Below are 23,670 nucleotides of genomic sequence, written 5' to 3' on the forward strand. Positions count from 1 at the left end.
AGTCTTTATCATCATTTTGCTGTAAAGCATTTTCATTTTGCGCTGAAACTCATTTCACATCTTGTGCTTGAGGTTCGGCGCAAACTGAATATGCTTAAAAAAAAAAAAAAAAAAAATGTTGAAGACCTTTAGATGCCAGCAATGACTGTTGAAACCGGTCGTCTTAAATAAATAAATATTTAATGGATCTTGGGTTTTGAATGGTATTTAACAAATCGTAGTCATGATTGGGATTCACTGTTTAAATAGAGTTTGTATTCATCAATTTGACATCTGAGTTATCTCTATGTTCGCATTTTAACTTTCACTTCAAGACCATTGGAAATCATTAAATGATCAACAATCGTTAACTGATGATAAACACATAAAATTACAGAATGAGATTTTCACTCTGCAGCGTAGTGTGCGCTGATATGAAACTTCCTGGCAGATTAAAACTGTATGCCCGACCGAGACTCGAACTCGGGACCTTTGCCTTTCGCGGGCAAGTGCTCTACCATCTGAGCTACCGGAGCACGACTCACGTCCGGTACTCACAGCTTTACTTCTGCCAGTTCGAGTCTCGGTCGGGCACACAGTTTTATTCTGGCAGGAAGTTTCACATAAAATTACAGATTAACTACACTCCTGGAAATTGAAATAACAACACCGTGAATTCATTGTCCCAGGAAGGGGAAACTTTATTGACACATTCCTGGGGTCAGATACATCACACGATCACACTGACAGAACCACAGGCACATAGACACAGGCAACAGAGCATGCACAATGTCGGCACTAGTACAGTGTATATCCACCTTTCGCAGCAATGCAGGCTGCTATTCTCCCATGGAGACGATCGTAGAGATGCTGGATGTAGTCCTGTGGAACGGCTTGCCATGCCATTTCCACCTGGCGCCTCAGTTGGACCAGCGTTCGTGCTGGACGTGCAGACCGCGTGAGACAACGCTTCATCCAGTCCCAAACATGCTCAGTGGGGGACAGATCCGGAGATCTTGCTGGCCAGGGTAGTTGACTTACACCTTCTAGAGCACGTTGGGTGGCACGGGATACATGCGGACGTGCATTGTCCTGTTGGAACAGCAAGTTCCCTTGCCGGTCTAGGAATGGTAGAACGATGGGTTCGATGACGGTTTGGATGTACCGTGCACTATTCAGTGTCCCCTCGACGATCACCAGTGGTGTACGGCCAGTGTAGGAGATCGCTCCCCACACCATAATGCCGGGTGTTGGCCCTGTGTGCCTCAGTCGTATGCAGTCCTGATTGTGGCGCTCACCTGCACGGCGACAAACACGCATACGACCATCATTGGCACCAAGGCCGAAGCGACTCTCATCGCTGAAGACGACACGTCTCCATTCGTCCCTCCATTCACGCCTGTCGCGACACCACTGGAGGCGGGCTGCACGATGTTGGGGCGTGAGCGGAAGACGGCCTAACGGTGTGCGGGACCGTAGCCCAGCTTCATGGAGAGGGTTGCGAATGGTCCTCGCCGATACCCCAGGAGCAACAGTGTCCCTAATTTGCTGGGAAGTGGCGGTGCGGTCCCCTACGGCACTGCGTAGGATTCTACGGTCTTGGCGTGCATCCGTGTGTCGCTGCGGTCCGGTCCAGGTCGACGGGCACGTGCACCTTCCGCCGACCACTGGCGACAACATCGATGTACTGTGGAGACCTCACGCCCCACGTGTTGAGCAATTCGGCGGTACGACCATCCGGCCTCCCGCATGCCCACTATACGCCCTCGCTCAAAGTCCGTCAACTGCACATACGGTTCACGTCCACGCTGTCGCGGCATGCTACCAGTGTTAAAGACTGCGATGGAGCTCCGTATGCCACGGCAAACTGGCTGACACTGACGGCGGCGGTGCACAAATGCTGCGCAGCTAGCGCCATTCGACGGCCAACACCGCGGTTGCTGGTGTGTCCGCTGTGCCGTGCGTGTGATCATTGCTTGTACAGCCCTCTCGCAGTGTCCGGAGCAAGTATGGTGGGTCTGACACACCGGTGTCAATGTGTTCTTTTTTCCATTTCCAGGAGTGTATATGAAATATTTATCAATAACTGTCATTAAATAATTGCTGCTTATATATAACATATCGGTAGCTATGTTATGCAAAAAGTACCAAGGCTGAAAATTCAAATTTTGCAGTTAGCGCTATGTTTCCTTATTAGTATTAAGTGTGTCCGTGCTAGTAAATAGTTAATTCGGGATTTTCCTTTCCGCACAGGGTCGCAAGAAAAACCACAGTAAAACCCCAACCAAAACAAAGCCAGTCCTGATTTACATACGTCGTTTAACTTTGACCGTTCATTTTAGTGCAAAGCAAGTATTTTAGGTATTTTCGTATGAATTAATTCTTTATGGAATAAAAGGTGAATTATAAATAAATATGTCGAAGATCCAGTAAATAAATTGGTAGCATGGTGTCCAATGTGATAGTTAGTGTGATAATAGTACACAATTGTCAGTCCATGCATATGAATGATTCTGTTCATTGGTACATTTTGTTATCACTGTAGGTCAACAACGAGGAATGGACAGATAACTTTGGCGTCAGATACTGAGATAGCACGATGGGGTCGCAACTCTTGGTAGTGCGTATATGGATTGAGTTTGTGATCATCCTTCAGTGAACCGGAACGATATTGGATAGTCGGGAAGGAAGTCCATCCGTAGGATGGAGCTAGTCGGCTCTCACAGCACCATAGCTGCGGCGATGGTGTAGTTTCATGTAACACAGTAAAACGATAATTGTAATTTCTACCAAAGATTAAATGCTGGATTGGAAACGAATTAGTATATACATATTATATATCTGTAAGTTAGATTGGCTTTAATTTACTTGTTTTGGGAATTGTATGTATCCAGATAAGAAGATTTGGTTTTTAAATTGTTAGGAGGCTTGAAATTCGTGTATTATCCACACATTGATGAAGTCATTGTCACACGACACTTGAAGACTAGGTACATGTATGAATAAATAGTGCATTTATGGAACGTTCAGAGTTTAATCAAACTTTTGTAACGTTCAAGTAATTAGAAAACACATGTTTGTAATATACAGTATTAACAAAATACCTGATTCTGGCGATTATCGTGCTGCATTTCATCGGTCATATCGATGTGTTGTGTTTTTTTTTTTTTTTGGCTGATTACAAATACTAAATGTCGTGCCTTCTTTTGATTAAGATAACTCTCTTATAGCTCCATCGATCACCATAAAGTAGTATGCGTTTATTATTCGTAATCCACTCCTATATTTCATTTGGTACTGACCTCACATTTAAAAGTTCTATAAATCTGTTTTTCACTTTACACCCTTGAACGGGAATACCACCCTGAATAAAACCACATTCACCTAAAAACTATCCTTTCCATTTAACCGCACTCAGAGCCAGTTAAGGAAATCAAGCAAATGGTCCTTAGAAGGATTCGAATGGAATTCTAAGCACAACAGGGGCCAGATTATTCAATTTAAGGAAGGTTCAAAGTTGTTCCAGATAATACAAGCTACAGAAACAATGTATATCACTTGTTTTTGAGGCACGTGAGAATCTTTTCCTACGTCCTTTACAAGGTTTTGTCGCTACATGAATTACTGTCAGATACGTTTTCATTATAACTTACTGAAAAACCGGCTGTAATTCGTTAGGTGTTCCTCATATTTTGTTTTGGTTAAGAAGTTAATTTAAAAGACAACACTTGGCTTTCAAAGTCTATTGTCACAATCGAGCTTGCGATGTCATTAGCCGAAACAACAAGCACTTCCGTCGGCAGGTGGCTAGGATGGCATCAAAATGTCGATCCGCGACAACCACCGTTACCACTGCAACCGTACGACCCACCAGACCCTGTTCGGAACGGTTTCTTTGGTTTCCTTGTCGGTCAGGTGTCTGCTTCTAAGGCCGCTGCTGAGCTGGAGACTGCGTCGCTGGCTTCTACATCTGTAAGAACGTCACCTCAGGACAGTCGGATAATTTGTCTGATTCGACAATGGTGTGTCTCCTTGGACGAGATGCCATCAGCACGCTCTGATGAAATCTAGTGGCAGTTTCCATCAGCAAGTGAAAGACTTGTCGTGGTCTCACTTCTTCCTCCTCACCCCAATGGACAATGACAAGGTTGGTTGGTTCCTCCTGGATAGCGTGTCTGACCCGATAATGGAGCCATTCTCTTAGAACGAGATTCGACCTGCAGAGGATCTCAGCCACTCTCAGATGATATTGAGGTGAAACCTCCATCAGCTGCCCAAAAACCGATCTTGGTATCACCTCTTGCTCCTCACCACAATCGTCAGTGACCAGTGACTACGATAGTTCTTCCCGTACTCACCGACTGCTGTGGGGCCCGGGGGGGGGGGGGGGGGGGGGAGGGGGGAGGACAGGGTTATGGTGTTTGATCGCAATGAGACAGCAGATGTCCGGAGTCCGGTCCGACTAGCAGTTTGGTGATGACAGAGAACCTACACAAATACATAAAATCTGGCCCCATTCGTCAACAATGTCTTCTCCAATTAATAAATTGTACAAGGTTTTCTAGTTATCTGGTATACCCATTCACTATACATCAATTACATCATGATGGTCACAATGGAAATATGAGGGGATTAGACCAAAATACGGATTCAAGGAATAGGTGTTACTTTACATGGCTATCACGGTGTAGGTAAATCGCTCACATTAGATGAATAATTGCTGGTCTTGTATGGTTTCCAAGGGACTCTTGTATCAATGATGGAGATGGACAGCGATCACGAACCCTTCTCTTCAAAGTATACCTCAAAGGCTCAATAATATTAATATGGTGACTGTGTTAGCCAGGGGAGATGCGACGGTTCATTCTCTTGCTCACAAAATCAGTCCTCGATGATGTGAGTTATGCGAAGAGGGTCCCTGTCGTCTTGGAACACAGCATCACCATTGGGGAACAAACAAATGGAGTGAACATCATCAACCAAAACAGTCACAACTTTGAAAGTATTGCGATCTTGCAGAATACCCTTGAGACCCACTGAATATTACGGTATGGTAGTCCAAATAATCAATGAACCCTCTCCATGTTTCACGCTTGGGCCCTGATCTCGGCCAGAAGTTGGAAAAAGTTTACAACAGGAGTCCTCTGACCAAATGACTTTATTCTATTGCTCTACAGATTTTATGACTTCAGGACCGCTGATGAGTGGTTTTGGAATTCCAGATCGTTCTACATTTACCTGCTTATGGTGCTCCCTCCGTGTTGTTTAAGTGCTGAGAGCCTTCGCAAGGGTGACATTCAGTATTGCAGTGACTTTTTCAGATATCGCCATCGTATTTTCCGTCGCAATAGTCTTCAATGATAGTCTGTCACGATCACTAAACACACTGTTTCTTCCACCTTTTCACTTAGCGAATGATATTTTTCCACTTGCAAGCGGTATAAATCTTCCACACGCTGGCTTTTGAAATATTAAGATTTCTGCTACATTGGTTGCGGAAGCACCCAACATAGGGGCACCAACAATTTGTCGACGTTCGAATTCAGTTATTTCCGACATAATGAGCTCACACCTACACAAAACACTGTTCGGACCACATCTGACACTTGAAAGGCATTGAGGGCATTGTACAGGAAAGGTCAAATAGAACAGCGTAACCTGCAGCCTTGGCTACTGTCTGTCTGTCGCGTTTCTCACGTTGTTTCCATATTTCTTTTCTAAATGCTATATCTATTGTGCTGAGACTATTTTCAGCACGCAGAATGTAAAATAACTAGCTCATGTTGTTGTGACGACGTCCGGATGTAAGGTGGCACATCTGAAAGAAGACGACAATGCACGTCTCGCCGTGTGGGCCACTTCAAGCACTTTCTCTAGCCTGAGGAGTTGTGTGTCTCCCGTTGTATCGGTATTGCAGAGTCATGTGTGGCGTGAAGCTGAAACGACCCCGTTTGTTCGTTGCAAGTAACTTGATTTGTTTTTCTCACTTGCTTCTTTAACCGGTCTGCCACGCTAGATTTTGTGTTTAAAAGATTGTACTAAGCCTCTGCAGAAATGGTGAAGCTAGCTGTATGTTTTATTTCACCTGTCCCAGCGGGTACTATTTTTCCTTTATTCTGTATTCCATGAGTGACTGTTATTAGAATACTCCGTAGGTATTCTAAGAAGAAGACGTAAAAGGAGAGAGAGAAGAGTACGAGTCCTGAAAAGGATCAAAATGCTAGACACGGGATGAGAGAAGTCTTTGGGCATTTCAGATTCGACGAATCTCTCACCATCATTTTCTATATAGATTACATTGTTTTAGTCTATAATGGGACATTCTCTTTATTTTTCCAGTAGACAAAATAAAGAAAAAGTGCAACTATTAACTAAAATAAATACTTTTCTAAACAGGGTAACCCGTATTTCTCCCCGCCATCTTTTTCAAGCAGCCGGCCGTGGTGGCCATGCGGTTCTAGGCGCTGTAGTCCGGAACCGCGCGACTGCTACGGTCGCAGGTTCGAATCCTGCCTCGGGCATGGATGTGTGTGATGTCCTTAGGTTAGTTAGGTTTAAGTAGTTCTAAGTTCTAGGGGACTGATGACCTCAGATGTTAAGTCCCATAGTGCTCAGAGCCATTTGAACCATTTTTTTTTTTTTTCAAGCAGAGGGGCCGTTTCGCTAACGGAGATAAGTTTTTATACACTTCTCGGCTCGCTCCGTGTGTGGACAGTGTGCTTTTCGGAGCCGTTCTGTCTGCTCTTGGGAGCAAAGTAACAGATTGTTTAATTTTGTGATTTATCGTTTTCAGTTCCTTTTACTTCAGTCTATTTATGATAAGGAAATTTTTGGTGTATTTGAACCATTTTTGAGAGTCATTTGGCGCGCTTTGGACGATGTAATGAGGTGAACTGTGATCGCCACGGCGGGCAGTTATAAGTGGATAACTCTCTTGTACATGAGCGCGTTGTTAAAGATTGGAATAATAGAGAATTAGTGCGAAGGGCGTTCGATGGACCCTCCACCAGGCACTTAACGGAGATTTACAGAGTAGCCGTGTTGATATTGATGTAGATGTTCTACTGAGCCTCCTGAAGTTTCTCCTTCAATGCATAATGTTCAAAATAACACTTGGCCCACAGCAAATTACAGCATTACAATAGTTGATAGATGGCTAACGCCTTATTAATCGTGTTGGTTCACTCAGCTCGCGTTTTTCTACTTAATGGTTTCATAATTTGGAACCATTGCATCCTTGGATAAATGTCAGTCGGTTCTTATCCTTTGATGACTCAAATGACAGTTCAAATATCCAGGAATTTCCTTTGTCGCTATCGTCACCTGCTGACGGAGTAACTAAGTCTGTACTTGCATTTAATAACAAATAATCAGAAAAATTACGTCTCGGTAGCGTCACGAAAAGGTCAAGGAATTTAAGTGTGCTATTAGAAATTAGGTGTATGCCTAAGATGGAAGGCCGCTAGTGCAACCGTCGACTCATTGGAAAATAAACATCTCAATACATTCCTTTGTAGGTTTTCTGCAGGGAACAGCCACTGCCACACACCACTAAGGATGTAGTAGTAGTAGCTTTATTCATCCGTAGATATCTTTTTACAAGGATATGGGACATGTCAAAGTATTTACAAGTTTAGATCAATTTAAAATAAGCTAATTCGTATACACATATATTTACAGAATTCTAGTTAGAGACAATCATTAGATTTACTCCTGGTATACAGTACTTTTCTTACAAATAACTTACTAAATAATGTAATGCCACACTGTTCACACATATCTCACTATCAGTCACTGCACACACTACACACACATTGTTTCATAACACTTCACTCACTACACACACACACACACACACACACACACACACACACACAGTAAAACTGTCAAGTTGGTTCATATCTCTAAGGCTTTGCTGACGACGTAGGCGGTCGATCTTGGGACATGGTTTTAGACTTACCAAACATAATACGTTGCATGTTCAAGTACCTGTGGTCACCAACACAAGAATTGTCAAAATCACAGTAATTGTTGTTGCTCAACACTTTTACACTGGACGTGCAGACTACCCAGTGTTCGTGCTGCCGTGCCCACAACGATCCAAAATGTTCCGAGACTGATTTCATTCCTGGCGTATAAGCGACATCAGCGCAGTAACTACGATGTCAGTTAGAACTAACAACTAGAAACAACGGACGTGCGTTTCATTAGTCAGTTCTGTGCAGGCAGTCTTAATTAATGCGAGTATAACCGTAGTATGTCAACGTTGTTGTGTATCCAGTCGCACTATAGCACAGTTGTAACTCAAGATGTACTTTCAGTACACAGTGGTGATTTAAGAACTGTAATGAAAATAGAGTCCACAGATTTTGTTGTTAATATTTGTGTTCGTGTTGCTGTCTCCATTTTGCCAAGAATAACCTCAATGGTTACAGTGCAAATTATGCACCTGCAGCTGTCATACATGTGATTGTTATTAGTTTCAACTGCTGCATAGTTATTTTATAACAAAGTAGCGAATCCAGCAGTGCTTCGCAATTGCTAAATATCTATGTTCATTGGTCTCTAGCCCCCTCTTTCCATCTTCAATCCCCTCCTCTCTCTGAGTCTCGTCTGTTGTTAATGCAAATCGATGTAGTCGTATTCTAATCATCAGCTAATAAGCCATAAATACAAATTTTCTGTTGTGTATAATTTTTTTAATATATATGTCGACAAAAAAAGATATATAAAACGGTTCGTTTGAACGAAAGAAAGAAATAAAAACACAAATTTTCACCGAAGACCACAGCACAGGATTTTTTTCGCACAGTCTCGACTAACAGTAAACCTGTAGATTGTTAATTACAAAAATATGTGGTCTATTTCCGTTTCAAAGTCTATTAGAGTATCACCTAACAATTTGGAGTAAATCGATCAAGAACTTTCCGAAATTTGGTAACAGCCTAAACATGATTTTTGGTAACAACTTTCCCATTTGTGTATTAGATACATAGTTATAAATTGTATGTATTAAAAATATATAGCTTGTGTTTGTCATATTGTTCGTTAGAGTATCATGGAAAAATCTGAACTGAATCGGCCAAGAATTTTTCGAAATATATGGTAACAATCTTTCCCCTTTAAAATTTTACATATATAATTATGTATTTAAAAAAATTAAACTATATATGTCCAAATGACCGTTAGAACATCGTATAAAATTGGAAATAGATTGGTCAAATACTTTTCGACATTTTTACTGACAATTGTAAATAACAGTTTCTCTCCATACAGTGGTATAGATTGTCTACGTATATTTACAAATGACATGTGCTTCACATATGTAGCCTATTAAGTCCGAACATTTATTAGAACATCGTATACAAATTTGAAGTAAGTTAGTCAAGAGGTTTTTCAGAATTTTACTACCAACATTAAATATCGAAACGTCTTTGTCTCGAAGTATAGATTTTAAACTTGTATACTACACATATTTTAAAGATATATAGCCTTTGTCTGTAGGAAGGTATATTAGGGTACCATGTAAAAATTTGCAGTAGATCAGTCAAGTACTTTCCGAAATTTTGGTAACAACATTGAACAATGACTTGTCTTTCAGTAGTAGTATAGATAAATATAATTCACATAAAATAACATTAAAAAGTGAGATAATAGTGAATCCAACAGAACGTTACATGTGAGTTTCTCCACTTGAATCAAACTTTTAATAACCATAATCATCAACGTTTCTTGGTTGAAGAAGATATTAAGATGTGAGACCTGAGTTTCTCCTGGCGTATACAACTTTCAAATAACTTCCGGGAATTCAGCCAGGTAACACTTTCAGCGACCGCCGATATTTCGGCGGGAGAACACCCCGACATTTTCAAGGCAAACTGCAACGGACAGGCGGCGTACATGCAAATTTAATACCTCGGTTCTCGGACCGAAGCAGGAAAGATAACACACACACACTGAACACTAGTGCCACCAAAGATGACCAAAGTCAGAGCTATCGATAGTGAGACTATGAATTCGCAGGTGAGGCAGCATTGACTCTGTTACTCTGTTTTTTGACAAGGGAGAGAGCCGGATTCCAAACAGAGTTTAAACAGAAACCTCCATCCCTGTTAACGAGGTTGCTCGCTAATTTAATCTCAACTGCCTCCCTAATCACACTGTCCCAGTAGCTGGACGTGCATGCCAATATCTCGGTGTTATTATATAACATGGGGTGACCAGTATCCAAGCAATGTTCGGCAATAGCAGATCTATTTGGCTGCTGTAATCGTGTGTGCCGTTTATGCTCAGTACATCTGTCCTCCACGGTCCTGATAGTTTGACCAATATATGCCATGCCGCAGCTACAAGGGACACGATATACACCCGCCTTACGCAGTCCAAGATCATCCTTAACGGAACTCAAAAGTGCTCTAATTTTAGATGGAGGTCGGAAAACACATTTCACATCGTATTTCCGTAAAATACGACCGATCTTATTGGACGTGTTTCCTACGTAAGGCAAGAAGGCAGTAGACTTAGGTGTTGACTCAGAATTATCATCAATCACCTGATGTACAGTTGGTCGATAGCGCAACGCACGTTCAATCTGTCTATCACTGTAACCATTTTGACGAAATGTAACTTCAAGATGGGACAGCTCAGCTGGCAAAGTCTCAGCGTCAGAAACGACATGTGCCCTGTGTACCAAGGTACGAAGTACCCCTTCACGCTGAGCCGAATGGTGACAACTATTAGCTTGTAAGTACAAGTCGGTGTGAGTACGTTTCCTGCAGACTGCATGTCCCAATGATCCATCATCCTTCCTCCTAACCAACACGTCGAGAAAGGGAAGGCAACCATCCTCTTCCACCTCCATCGTAAAACGAATGTTCGGGTGGATCGAGTTCAGATGTTCTAGAAAGACATTCAAATTCTCCCTACCGTGAGGCCAAACAACGAAGGTATCGTCAACGTATCTAAAGAAACAGGCGGGTTTTAAAGGCGCCGACTCCAATGCACGTTCCTCGAAGTCTTCCATAAACAAATTTGCGATCACAGGAGACAACGGACTACCCATCGCAACTCCATCTGTCTGCTCGTAATACTGGTCATTAAATAAAAAGTAAGTGGATGTCAACACATGCCTAAAGAGATTAGTTAAATCAGCACCAAACCTGGCTTCAATTAACCGCAACGAATCAGACAGAGGAACACGAGTGAAGAGAGAGACCACATCGAAACTCACTAAAATATCAGAGTCATTCAGCCTCAGTCCCTCCAAACGACGTAAAAAATCAGCTGAGTTCCTGATATGATGTTCACACCGTCCTACTTGTGGACTCAACAGAGAAGCAAGATGCTTGGATACACGATATGTCGGGGCGCCGATGTTACTCACTATAGGACGGAAAGGAACCCCTTCCTTATGAACCTTTGGAAGGCCATATAACCTAGGGGGAACCGCACTATAGGTGTTAAGCCTCTTGATTGTGTCCTGCGACAAACCACTTTTCTTCAGGAGGCTGTTGGTCTTTCTCTCAACACTTTTCGTGGGGTCAGCATCGATTCTGCGATACGTTGAATCAGATAGTATAGAGAGAAAACCCAAGAGGCACAAGGAAACTCCGAGTTAATGCATCATAAGAATGGTATCCGGCAAGCTGTCGCATGCTTTAATCACAAATATTAGTCTGAGTGATGCTAATTGTTACTATCTTCACATAAAGAGGAGTATTATCTTCTTAGTAACGATCAAATCGTGAGCAACACCCTTAATTTTTGTATATGAAATTACTGAATTTACTCATGTCACTATTGTTTCCTGTGTCTGTGGTCACTTTCAGAACTCAAATTAATCATCAGATTAACTAAATTAATGAGAATGAAGTCCGACCGACCCACGTATCACCACAATAAAGTAAAAACACAGTATTTGAGGGAGTATGAATGACAACAGTGGCGTATTTAAGATTACAAAAATAATGATAACTTTTTATTTATCCTTTTATAACTACAATGAGCCGATAAATCTTACAAGAAAAAAGAAGCAATCACAAATCAGCAAAGAGATTGTTCTTGATTGGCAAAGCATTCATTGGCACGGAATCTATACAAATTCTCCCCTGAATTAATCCCTTTTACAATGTAATGTTTCCTTATATGAGTTCACTGTGGGACCCAATTCTATTCAAATGGACTCAACTACAACCAAGTATACCACAAACTATGGTTCACGGGAGAAAAGGGAGCTGTGAATATCATTTAACAACCCTACGCTGGTGCAGCAGTAGTTTACCCTTTCACCTTAATTCAGACGGTAACAGAAAACGAAGCGCTGTGGACGAGGAGCGGCGAACTGCTGTAGCTGTAATGTTTTGACGTGTCCACGAAAATTTGCAAACTACATGGACAGCGTTCTGATATTAGAAGCAGGAAACTTCCATATGAGAGCCCTGAAATCCATGCAGATATCAGTGTGAGGTGCAACCATTCCCTGGTCTGCCCAAACCAGTTTGACTCACAGGCACAGTGGTGCGTGCTGGTATTGTGAAACATCAGATAGCCGACTCAGGACGAATAAATTCATCCTCTCGACACTCGATATGTCCGAGACGATATGCATTTCTACTGTTGGTACAGATGGAAACTGCCACCAGTTCTCAGTCCACCACAAGTTACATACTACAAGTCTCACCCACTAGGAAGAGACCTGAAGTTCTCGATCAAGTGAGGACCAGAAGACGAAGAAGGCAAAGGATCGCAACCACTTTCTACCCAGCCTTGGTGCGGGAGCCAAATTAGTATAAACAGAACCGCCTTCACATTGTACAAACGAATCAAACTATCCTCTAGTCACTGAATCTCCCATCCTGACTGTTTGTTAGCCTGATAGCCAATCAAGCCACAGCATCAGGGTTCCCACACTGAGGGAGCACGCCCCAGCTTTGCATATCCTGATAGGAGGCAATCAGCGACTCAAAATCTCTCTTGTCTGAAAAAAGAATATTTTAGACTAGGGAGGCGTTGTTCTCATGGTAAACTAGGCCATGTTTCGGCAAAAAACGTCTACCTAGATGGTGCCACAGTTCCTTATTTATGTAGAGATCTAATCTTTCCAGACCAACCATTTCCATTTTTTGAACGAAGGGTGTTAAATTCCCAGTCAGTTGTACCCATAAAATATATATTTTTGCCGCTAGCTAAAAGAACATGGCGACTTCCTGGTCTCGGGGAAGTCACAGTCTTCCTCCACTAAAAACATGTGTCAGCTGCTCTGTCTGTATCGTCCCAGCTTCTATCATGAGAGAATTTTATGACCTTCACACTATTTGCACAAACGCTCAGATTTAGAAATGGGTGGCCCCCTCCTGAATTGATTCAGAGAAACAGATCTTTCTAAAGAGTTGATGATCGAAGATTCAGAAAAAATGAGTGGTAGCTCACCTAATTTCAAAATGCATCTATGGTGGCTGTAAAGAGTGGGATGAAAATTCTGCATTAGGCTGCTGCAGCGGTGCCTCACCACAAATCCATAAGAAAACATTTCCCAAGCTACAAAACATGTGTTATAGACCTTGTGCACATGTGGCTTTGAGTACCTTATTACTACAAGAAGCTTTCTCAATCATGAAAACAGAAAATAAATCTTTTTCAATTTATTTGCTGTCGGGCAGTACCCATGCAACTATCTCAATAGTAATATGAAATAGGACGATTTTAAAATAAGCACGACTCAACACTCAGCCTCCATCTGGAAAAAAAAAGTCTTTGACCCAACTGAGAATCAAACCTGAGACTCTTCGCTTCCCATTCCGCTGCATTGACCATGTAGCTATCGAAACAAACGAGTCGAACGTGCTGCAGTACGATACATTACATGCTGCAGAAAACACATCCAGCATCATGTTTCAGCTCTTGATTTCAAAAGAATATCTTAAATTTCAGAAGTTCAATAAACACTTTCGTAATTTTGAGTGAGTTGTTACTTTTTATCCTTCGACTTTGTATCACACTCGGAATGTGTTGCCAGCAATTATAAAAACTGCTCTCCTCAGCCACTGTGCGGTTGGAGTGTATAGCAAAGCAATCACGGCATCACTCCCCTCAGAACAGCTCAGGCTCCCCACCACTCTCACCGACTGAACAGTCTCACTAGCTCACTCCTCCCCACCACTGCAACTTATCTCACTAGTGCACTACTCCCCACCACTTTTACAGATCGGATTGCCCCCTGCCCCTCTCTCAGACGAGATAGCATGCAGCAGACAACATGGCGACGTGACGCGTCAGTCGGTTCTCTGCACTCCTGGCACAGTGATACAGCTTGCAACTCTCATTCTTGACTGAGCACTTCCTCTAGCAAGTTCATCTCTTTATTCTTTGTAACCTTATTTGATTTGATCTTGTCATCTTCTTGTGTTGTTGCTCTTCTGTTTTCTTGTTGTGTGAGCGTCCTTGTTAGGTGTGCTGGTATGTCTTCTTCTATGTCTGTTGCATTTATAGTTGCTGTAGGTAGCCTTGACACAGGTTGTAATTACTTTGGGTGGATAAGATACTAAATACAATGGTATGTGTAACACACTATTATTTTAACATACATGACGGGCCGTGTATAAACGTTGTCTCGGGAGAAATTGTCGATAGTCAGAGATGCGACAGGAACGATCATTTGAAACAAAAAACTCCGAGTGAACACATGCACCATACTGAATAGTTTCCGAGATATAACATATTTAATGCCCTGTTCCAAATGGTTTCTGAGATGGACCATATTTAAGGTTAGTTTTGTACGTTTTTCTTGAATAAAACAAAATCCGCGGACTACAGCGAAACTTTGTGACAGTACAAAATTTACCTACATTAAAGTTCCTATCATTTTTGCTCAAGGTCTTACATGTTTCGTGAAAAGACTGAGAGAATATGGAAAGTCTTGTGCAACGTGCTTGAGTTGAGGTCTAGGTAATCAGTTTACGGTAGTTTCCTGACCCGATAGAACAAGAACCTATACCAAATTATTTGTTTCGGCTTCGTCTACACTACTATGGTACTTTGTAAAGAATGATGATGTACTAAACCGTAAAGAAAATAATTAAGATCGTACATTAAATATGATATATCTCGGAAACTATCCAGTATGGTTCATGTGTTCACCTGATGTTTTTTGCTTCAAATGATCTTTCCTGTCATATCCCTGAATATTGACCATTCGTCCTGGGACAACATGCATATTACGTTAATTTTTTGCATTTATCCTGAACAGATTAATGCCTTCAGGAGTCCTCTTTCATTAGAGTTTTATATGTAACTACAAACCTCACTAAACTCACGGTTTCTTAAAAGAACATAATATTATTATTATTATGATATCTCTTCTTCATTTTTTCTTCTTCTTCTTCTTCTTCTTCTTCTTCTTCTTCTCTGAATATATTAGAAATTTGCCTGTTACGCCCTCTTGGTTGAAATCACTGATTTTCCTCGGTATTTCTAATTATATTCTGCCCATTGGGCAATGATTATCACAAATTTTACTAATCTATCGTCTTCCATTACTGTGAGATAAGCCTCCCAGTTGTTTCTGTATTCTTTAATCAGCCCATTTACGTTTTCCACTCTCAGCTCTTTTCTGACGTCTACATTCACTCTCCTGTCATACAGAAGGTACCAAGCTATTCTTCTTAGCAGTGGTATCTCTAGTGCTTGTATCCTGATGGGAACGAGTGTGCTCCTGTGTTGTGTAGGCAAGAGCTTCAACGTCTAACGAGAAGTAGTTATGAGCATTAGTGGGTCGTCAATAAGCGTGATCGTTTGGACTGCCACTCTGTCCTGCACAGTAAATGCTGAACTGAAGGATTTTTTAACAGCTCAAGAAAGAATTTTTCGCGACTACCAACATTTATCTCCGCGAAATAATCAGTAAGTCCATGTTTTGTTTACGGTTCAGTGAAGGTTACCGCTGACGTCAAGCACTGGTTTAGTTCCATGCTTGGGACAAGGGGATCAGCTGCGCCTTCTACTTTGCTTACTCTTCCATAGATCACACAAGGTCTTCCATAGAACACATGGTCTTGTTTTAGATTAGTGTATTGGCCTGTCGTAGTTATCGTTTCTCTCAAACTAACTGATTCTGTTTGCTTTCCGCTTGTAATAAATTTTATTTTCAATGGTAGGAGATCGTTTGTAAGTCTAGTGTGCAGTGTCTCTGAGATTCATGAAATGTTTTAGCTCTTCCGTTAGCTAAGGTGCAGGCTTTCTCTTCAGTATCCGGTCTTTGGGGGGCCATGTGTATTCTGTAATAGAGTTAGTTTGGTAGTAAATCCATGGAGTTGTTCTTTCACGTGCAGGAATGGCATGGAAGTTGTCTCCCAAATTATCTCTTGCGCCTCCACTGCAAGTGCAGATACACTGATATACTTAGTCTCTGTATTTTTGCACAGTTTATTCCTCGAATATTTTAGAAAGTAAGTCATTAATATGATGTTGTGAGCTGATATTCCGGGTACGAATTTCTCTGCTCGTGGATTTTTTGGGAAACGTATGTATGGGGGTCGGACTATGGCTCCATTATGGGTAGGTGCAAGCTGAAATACTGTTACGTTTGAAGAAGAAACTACTCGCTTGAATTTCACAGTGAAACGGCAGGATATTTATGTTAGTGTTTCTAGAATAATTTGTATGCTCCTAAGTCAAATCGAATTTTGAAAGGTCAGTTTTGAAACAGTCTATCCCACCTACTTTCTGAGATCTGCACATTAGGCAAATTTTCTTAAGGGATTTCATATCTAAGAACATGTATTTGACTTGTTTGTCTTCATTACTAATGGATGTGAGTAGCACGGTCGTCAATAAGTCAAAGCGTTTGTATGCCACTATTCACCTGTTCTTCTGTTACTTCTGTGGTGTGTTCGAACAGTGGAGTCTATATCTAGGGAACTGGAGAGCATGCTTGGCTTGAGCCAGGTGTCCATGTTCGTTAGAAGAAAGACATACAAGTCGATATTCTGAAACATATGGCGAGGTCGTCGAAATGAGTTGGAAGTGATGGCTAACTATACAGTAACAACAGACGCACTGGTAGAACTAGTGGCTGCATCGGTAGTCGTAGCTCCTAAAGCACAGACTTTAGGGTTCACTTGCATTGCTTTTTCAGCCTTCATCTCACCATTATATTGCCGTCTCTTGTTCACACGCTATGTAGCCCCAATTGGGGTATCATACACTCCTGGAAATGGAAAAAAGAACACATTGACACCGGTGTGTCAGACCCACCATACTTGCTCCGGACACTGCGAGAGGGCTGTACAAGCAATGATCACACGCACGGCACAGCGGACACACCAGGAACCGCGGTGTTGGCCGTCGAATGGCGCTAGCTGCGCAGCATTTGTGCACCGCCGCCGTCAGTGTCAGCCAGTTTGCCGTGGCATACGGAGCTCCATCGCAGTCTTTAACACTGATAGCATGCCGCGACAGCGTGGACGTGAACCGTATGTGCAGTTGACGGACTTTGAGCGAGGGCGTATAGTGGGCATGCGGGAGGCCGGGTGGACGTACCGCCGAATTGCTCAACATTGTGAGGTCTCCACAGTACATCGATGTTGTCGCCAGTGGTCGGCGGAAGGTGCACGTGCCCGTCGACCTGGGACCGGACCGCAGCGACGCACGGATGCACGCCAAGACGGTAGGATCCTACGCAGTGCCGTAGGGGACCGCACCTCCACTTCCCAGCAAATTAGGGACACTGTTGCTCCTGGGGTATCGGCGAGGACCATTCGCAACCGTCTCCATGAAGCTGGGCTACGGTCCCGCACACCGTTAGGCCGTCTTCCGCTCACGCCCCAACATCGTGCAGCCCGCCTCCAGTGGTGTCGCGACAGGCGTGAATGGAGGGACGAATGGAGACGTGTCGTCTTCAGCGATGAGAGTCGCTTCTGCCTTGGTGCCAATGATGGTCGTATGCGTGTTTGGCGCCTTGCAGGTGAGCGCCACAATCAGGACTGCATACGACCGAGACACACAGGGCCAACACCCGGCATCATGGTGTGGGGAGCGATCTCCTACACTGGCCGTACACCACTGGTGATCGTCGAGGGGACACTGAATAGTACACGGTACATCCAAACCGTCATCGAACCCATCGTTCTACCATTCCTAGACCGGCAAGGGAACTTTCTGTTCCAACAGGACAATGCACGTCCGCATGTATCCCGTGCCACCCAACGTGCTCTAGAAGGTGTAAGTCAACTACCCTGGCCAGCAAGATCGCCGGATCTGTCCCCCATTGAGCATGTTTGGGACTGGATGAAGCGTCGTCTCACGCGGTCTGCACGTCCAGCACGAACGCTGGTCCAACTGAGGCGCCAGGTGGAAATGGCATGGCAAACCGTTCCACAGGACTACATCCAGCATCTCTACGATCGTCTCCATGGGAGAATAGCAGCCTGCATTGCTGCGAAAGGTGGGTATACACTGTACTAGTGCCGACATTGTGCATGCTCTGTTGCCTGTGTCTATGTGCCTGTGGTTCTGTCAGTGTGATCATGTGATGTATCTGACCCCAGGAATGTGTCAATAAAGTTTCCCCTTCCTAGGACAATGAATTCACGGTGTTCTTATTTCAATTTCCAGGAGTGTATTATTCAAAATTTTTGTGTTCCAGCAGTGAAATCCCCCCATATTATCAGGCTTGTCTTCAGAAGTTTCTTAATAACAATGACTGTTTCAGACAGTATATGATACGATCTTGACAGTTGCAGGCGTAGGTTTCACAGATCACAACATTCTACTTCCTACTTTCTACTTATGATTACAGAATGTGGTGCATGTATGCTTGTCCTCGCTTTACCTTTTACAACTCAATAGCAAATACTTGAATTTTATGATGTTGTTTTCAGTGCTGCACACCAATATGTCGGCCACATTGCCTTCGCCTACTAGAATTACGAGCTACGTTCGGTACCATTTTATTAAAATGTAAGAAAAAGGAAAATGCCGCTAATGTTAGCAGATAATTGTCATGGCGTCTGGCTAATCATCAAACCTGAATAGACATACAAAATCGAAGCATCCTACAGTACCTCTGGAACGGTGTGGGTCAGGAAGCCGATAAAAATCGGCGTCGATCGATGCAGAGTTCGAGAAATCATTTCTCGTGTACTGTCCTCACTGACATCTGCTTCCACCTCGGGTGAGGATATCTTTCCAGAGAGGCAAACAGAGTCTCAATCTGTATCCAGCCCACCGGTGTCGTCAGGCTGTGGACCGAGTCCTGACTTATTTCCTTTTTTCGTGCACTCACCCTCAACTGCTTTCCATTTACAACAAGCAATAAGTAATTTTTTTTACTATTATAAATCCGCTCACATTAAATAAAAGTATGGCATTAGACGTGCAACTTTCAAAACTGATTTTCAGAAATTACTATTTTTATCTTTGGCTGAAGAGACAGAATTTAATATATGCTTTGCCCTAATTATAATTAACTAAGTCCAAAAACGATGTCCAACTCTTTAATGCCCTGTTTTCATTGTGAGTCATTTGATAAAATTAAGAATGATTTGACCACCGCAAAGGCGGTTGACGAGTGTAAATAACATTAGTTTCAATGCTCTCACTGCACATTTCATAGATGAGAAAAGTGATCTAGTCATACCTTTTAGAAAAAGAATGCAAACACATTGCAGAAAACATCTCAAACTGGGTATAGTCTGTTATCCCAAATATAATATCAATTTTAAAATCACTTCCATAATAACAGAAAATACGTCAAATATGTAATTAACTGCTATGCTTCTGAAACTTCCATATATTGTACATTCTTTAAACCTCACTGCGCAACACGCAATGCAGTAGTCCATACAAAAACCCGTTGACGAGGTCAAATGAGTTGTTATGTTTCTTAAGGAGAAACCCATTGCTTTAAGCAAATTTGCTGAAATTCAAGAAACTGAAACAGGATATCCCGCCGGATGGAACTCTACTTACGAAATGTTACAAAGATTTACTTTAAATAAAGAACCCACAATTTCTTGCTTCGCTATTTTAGGTGGAAAATCGATCACTTTAAACTTAAAAGGTACAGGCTTGGAGATAATGCAACAGGCTTTACAGATTTAGAAAATTTTCGATGGGACAATCAAACAAGTGGCCTCAGAGAAAACAGTTTCACTTTTCAAAATAAAAATCTTGTTGAGATTAACGAAATGGTAGATAAAAGACAAAAATAAAGAATATCCTCAAGAAATAGTCATTGGCTGATAATTTGCTTAAAAGATTATCAGAGTGGTTTAGATTGATCTCCAATAATGAATTGTTAGCCAGGTAACGTTACTGGATTCAAAGGCAAGGGTTTTCAGATGAAAAAACTTTTCAGGACAGCTACATGAAGGCTGTTGCAAAAATGGAAGCGTCGGTTGTTTAACAACAAAAAACGGAGCTCGTTTCACAACGCGTTACCATCGTTACACATGAGACGTACTCATTCTGGGAGAAGTTCAATGAAACTATTAGTCAGCTTCAGGCAAGTCACAATCCAGAAAGTGTGGTAATTGTTGATTAATATTTAGTGGAGCGACATTTTCCTAGTAGCAGCAATCTCTTACACGGGTGGGCAACAAGAACATTTCTGTGATCAGCGCTGTATCAATTGGTTCTAAAAGTATTGTATACCACAACATAATCAATGGCCTGTGAACGAATATTTTCAAAAGCGGAACAAATGTGCACTAAGAAGAGAAAGAGACTCATATCGACTAAAATGGGTCCAATTTCATTTACAAATGACAATATCGATTAATTTTCCTTTACGGAAATATACATGATAATAATGATTGTAAATGACTAATGCAGATACACTTCAACTACAGTTGTTATAATTATATATATATATATATATATATATATATATATATATATATATATATATATATATATATATATATATATATATATATTTCAATAGAAGTATCAAAATATAACAAGAATCTTCTTCGTTATTAAAATTTTTCTTCTTGATAAAAAGTATTTAGGGGTTTATTGTAGTATTTATAACTTTTGCTGCAGACGAAATTTAAAACTTTTGTATCTGAACAAAAAATTATAACACCTTTATATGTTCTGTCAAAACAGAACCAAATCAGATAAAAATATAGGTTCACTGACATGAATTAAAAAGACAATTTGCCTTCCTTTTACATACTTTTGTGAGTGAATGGTGAATGCTGAGTCATGGAAGAGAGCTAATTCATTCCAGTGAGCGACCAGTTCTGATCCAGTATCTGAAGCGAACAATTTTTCCCATCTCTACTCAGATTACAAATCTCACTTAAATCGCCTCCTCCATCCACTTTCCACCACAGGCCAGCGTCGGGACAGACTGTCACCTGGCTAAGTAAAATGTTTTGTGAACCGACGCCCTCCTGCTCCTACCCTAAGTGGAAAGAGGCGAGTGCCATGGCCCAAAGTCCCTATGCAGGTGCAATCCACAGAGCGCTGCTTCTCAGAATCACTCACACAGTCAGGTCACTGGACTCAGCGTTTATGGCCTGCAATCCATCTCTGTCCCTGTTCTCTGTAGCCTCAACTATGGTCCCTAGGGTACAATTTCTCTACAGGCTCTACAGTTATATGAACAATTTGCCCACATATTCCTAATGTAAAAAGTATAAAACCGCACATAGCGAAAGTAGTACTGGGGAAAACTGAGGTCATGAGCTAAAATATGAATGACAGTGTCGTTAAAATGAGAGAGTGGTGTGCCACCTCTCACTACCTCCCTGTTATCTAATAATTTCTGGGTGACGATAATCGATAATCGATAATGAGGTCAGTGTGACATAGAGCGGAAGAAATTGTGACACTTGGGTCTTTGAGAACTCCCTGCCAGACCAATTTGGCAACAAAAAAAAAAAAGAAAGAAATATCACACCCTGTCTTGTCCTCATTCAACCAGGGGTCATACACACACACACTCACTGCTGCATGCGTGCAAACGTTTTGTGATTTGCTGGGTGTGAGAAGTGTTCCTGTGGACCTTCAGGTCTTTGATGTACACCTATGACCATAAATACATTGATTAAATGGTTAAAACGTCATGCAGACATTTAAGTAACCCATTCCATCTGACACTGAGGTCAGCCATGATTTGTTTCCCTAAGCACAATGCGATATATTGAGCATTCAGCATTCTTTACCTCAGAGATTTTGTTACCCCTGCTCAAGCATTCGCAGTGATTCAGTTTTCCACAGAGACAACAACATTCAACAAATCAATTTCTTTTTGTATGACAGACTAAACGGTGTTAACACAAATTAAACAAAATTTAAATGACATGTGTACATAGTAAAACTTTACACAAATTAAAAAGACAATATAAAAACATGAGTCAATTTCAAGAGGTGGTTCGAATATTAGTGCATTTGTCGTATGTGGACTTTCGTCAGTCTTTTTAGATGAGAGTAGCTTCGTACCCCAGTAGTGTTGTCCCTTATGACAAACATAGTAAGAAAGAAAAGTTAAACCATTTGTTTTAACCTAATAAAATAATACAGCAAGGCACACGACAATAAGAATTAAAAACACAAATGTATTTTAGGTTTTATACTGCTACCTTCTCAAGGGTATTCAGGGGGTCCAAAATTTGGTTTTACCACAGAATGACAAATAAACACAGCACTACATTCGAGAGATGTGTAACACGTTGGATGTGGCAGATGTAGCAACTGAGCTGCTGCTAAGAGAAGGGTCACCTATTTACTTAACATCAACAGTGGTGGCAGCAGTGTAGGGGAAGGACCTATCTGCAGTCTGTGCCAGCAACAGGTAGGCATCTGGACTGTTGACAGACCAGTGACAGAGCAGATGATAAACGGTTGTTTTTGTTGAAGACTGTCCTCCAGCAGCAGTTGTCAGTGTTGTGGCAAGTGTCCAGAGACGTCAATCGCTTGGTCTGGCGCTCTCCAGTCACTCCATTCTGGTCATTAGCAGAATTAAATTCAGGTCAGGTCTCTCGAGAATCTTGCATGAAACAGCAGTGGTCCCATCTGGTCGCGTGACATCAGGAGCGAGCCTCTGTTACCTGCTGGCTACAGGTGATTCAACCCTGCGGATGCTGTCACTGGCGCGAGTGAAAGGGACAAGCATGACTTTGTCAGCGCCTCTGTAATCCTTGAGCTGCCTCACTGTCGTCACGTCCACCGGCTGCCTGCCCTGCCACCTCAATGTGGGGCTCGGGTCAGCTGTAGTTGACAGCTGCCGATGTGGCTAAGCGGTGACGTCAGTTCAGCTGGTCTCTCGCTGTTGTTTCGCATAATGCTGGCAGCCATGCCCCAGGTCGCGCTAAGACACCGGCCAGTAGCGTTGTGACACATCAGATTGCTTATTATGACGTGCATTATTAAGCTATGCACACAGATAAACACAATATGTAGCTACACTTGGTTTTACACTGGCGCACAGGATGTAAATATTCGATGTTTTTACAAAGAATATGGAATGACAGATACTGCACTTTACTAGTGTACATAATAGTCTTTGGCAAGAGATGTACTGTATTATGATAGAAATATTACTAATACAGATTTTACATTTCAGTAAATATTGCTAGCTGCATACAAAAGGTAAACAGCTAAAGGCGAATTTTGTTGTTTTGGTGCCAGGATATCCTGGAAATTCTGGAAGAAAAGGTATTACGTTGACTCTGTCTGTTCACT

This window comes from Schistocerca cancellata, chromosome 8 (genome assembly GCF_023864275.1).
Source record: "Schistocerca cancellata isolate TAMUIC-IGC-003103 chromosome 8, iqSchCanc2.1, whole genome shotgun sequence".
Classification (NCBI taxonomy): Eukaryota; Metazoa; Arthropoda; class Insecta; order Orthoptera; family Acrididae; genus Schistocerca; species Schistocerca cancellata.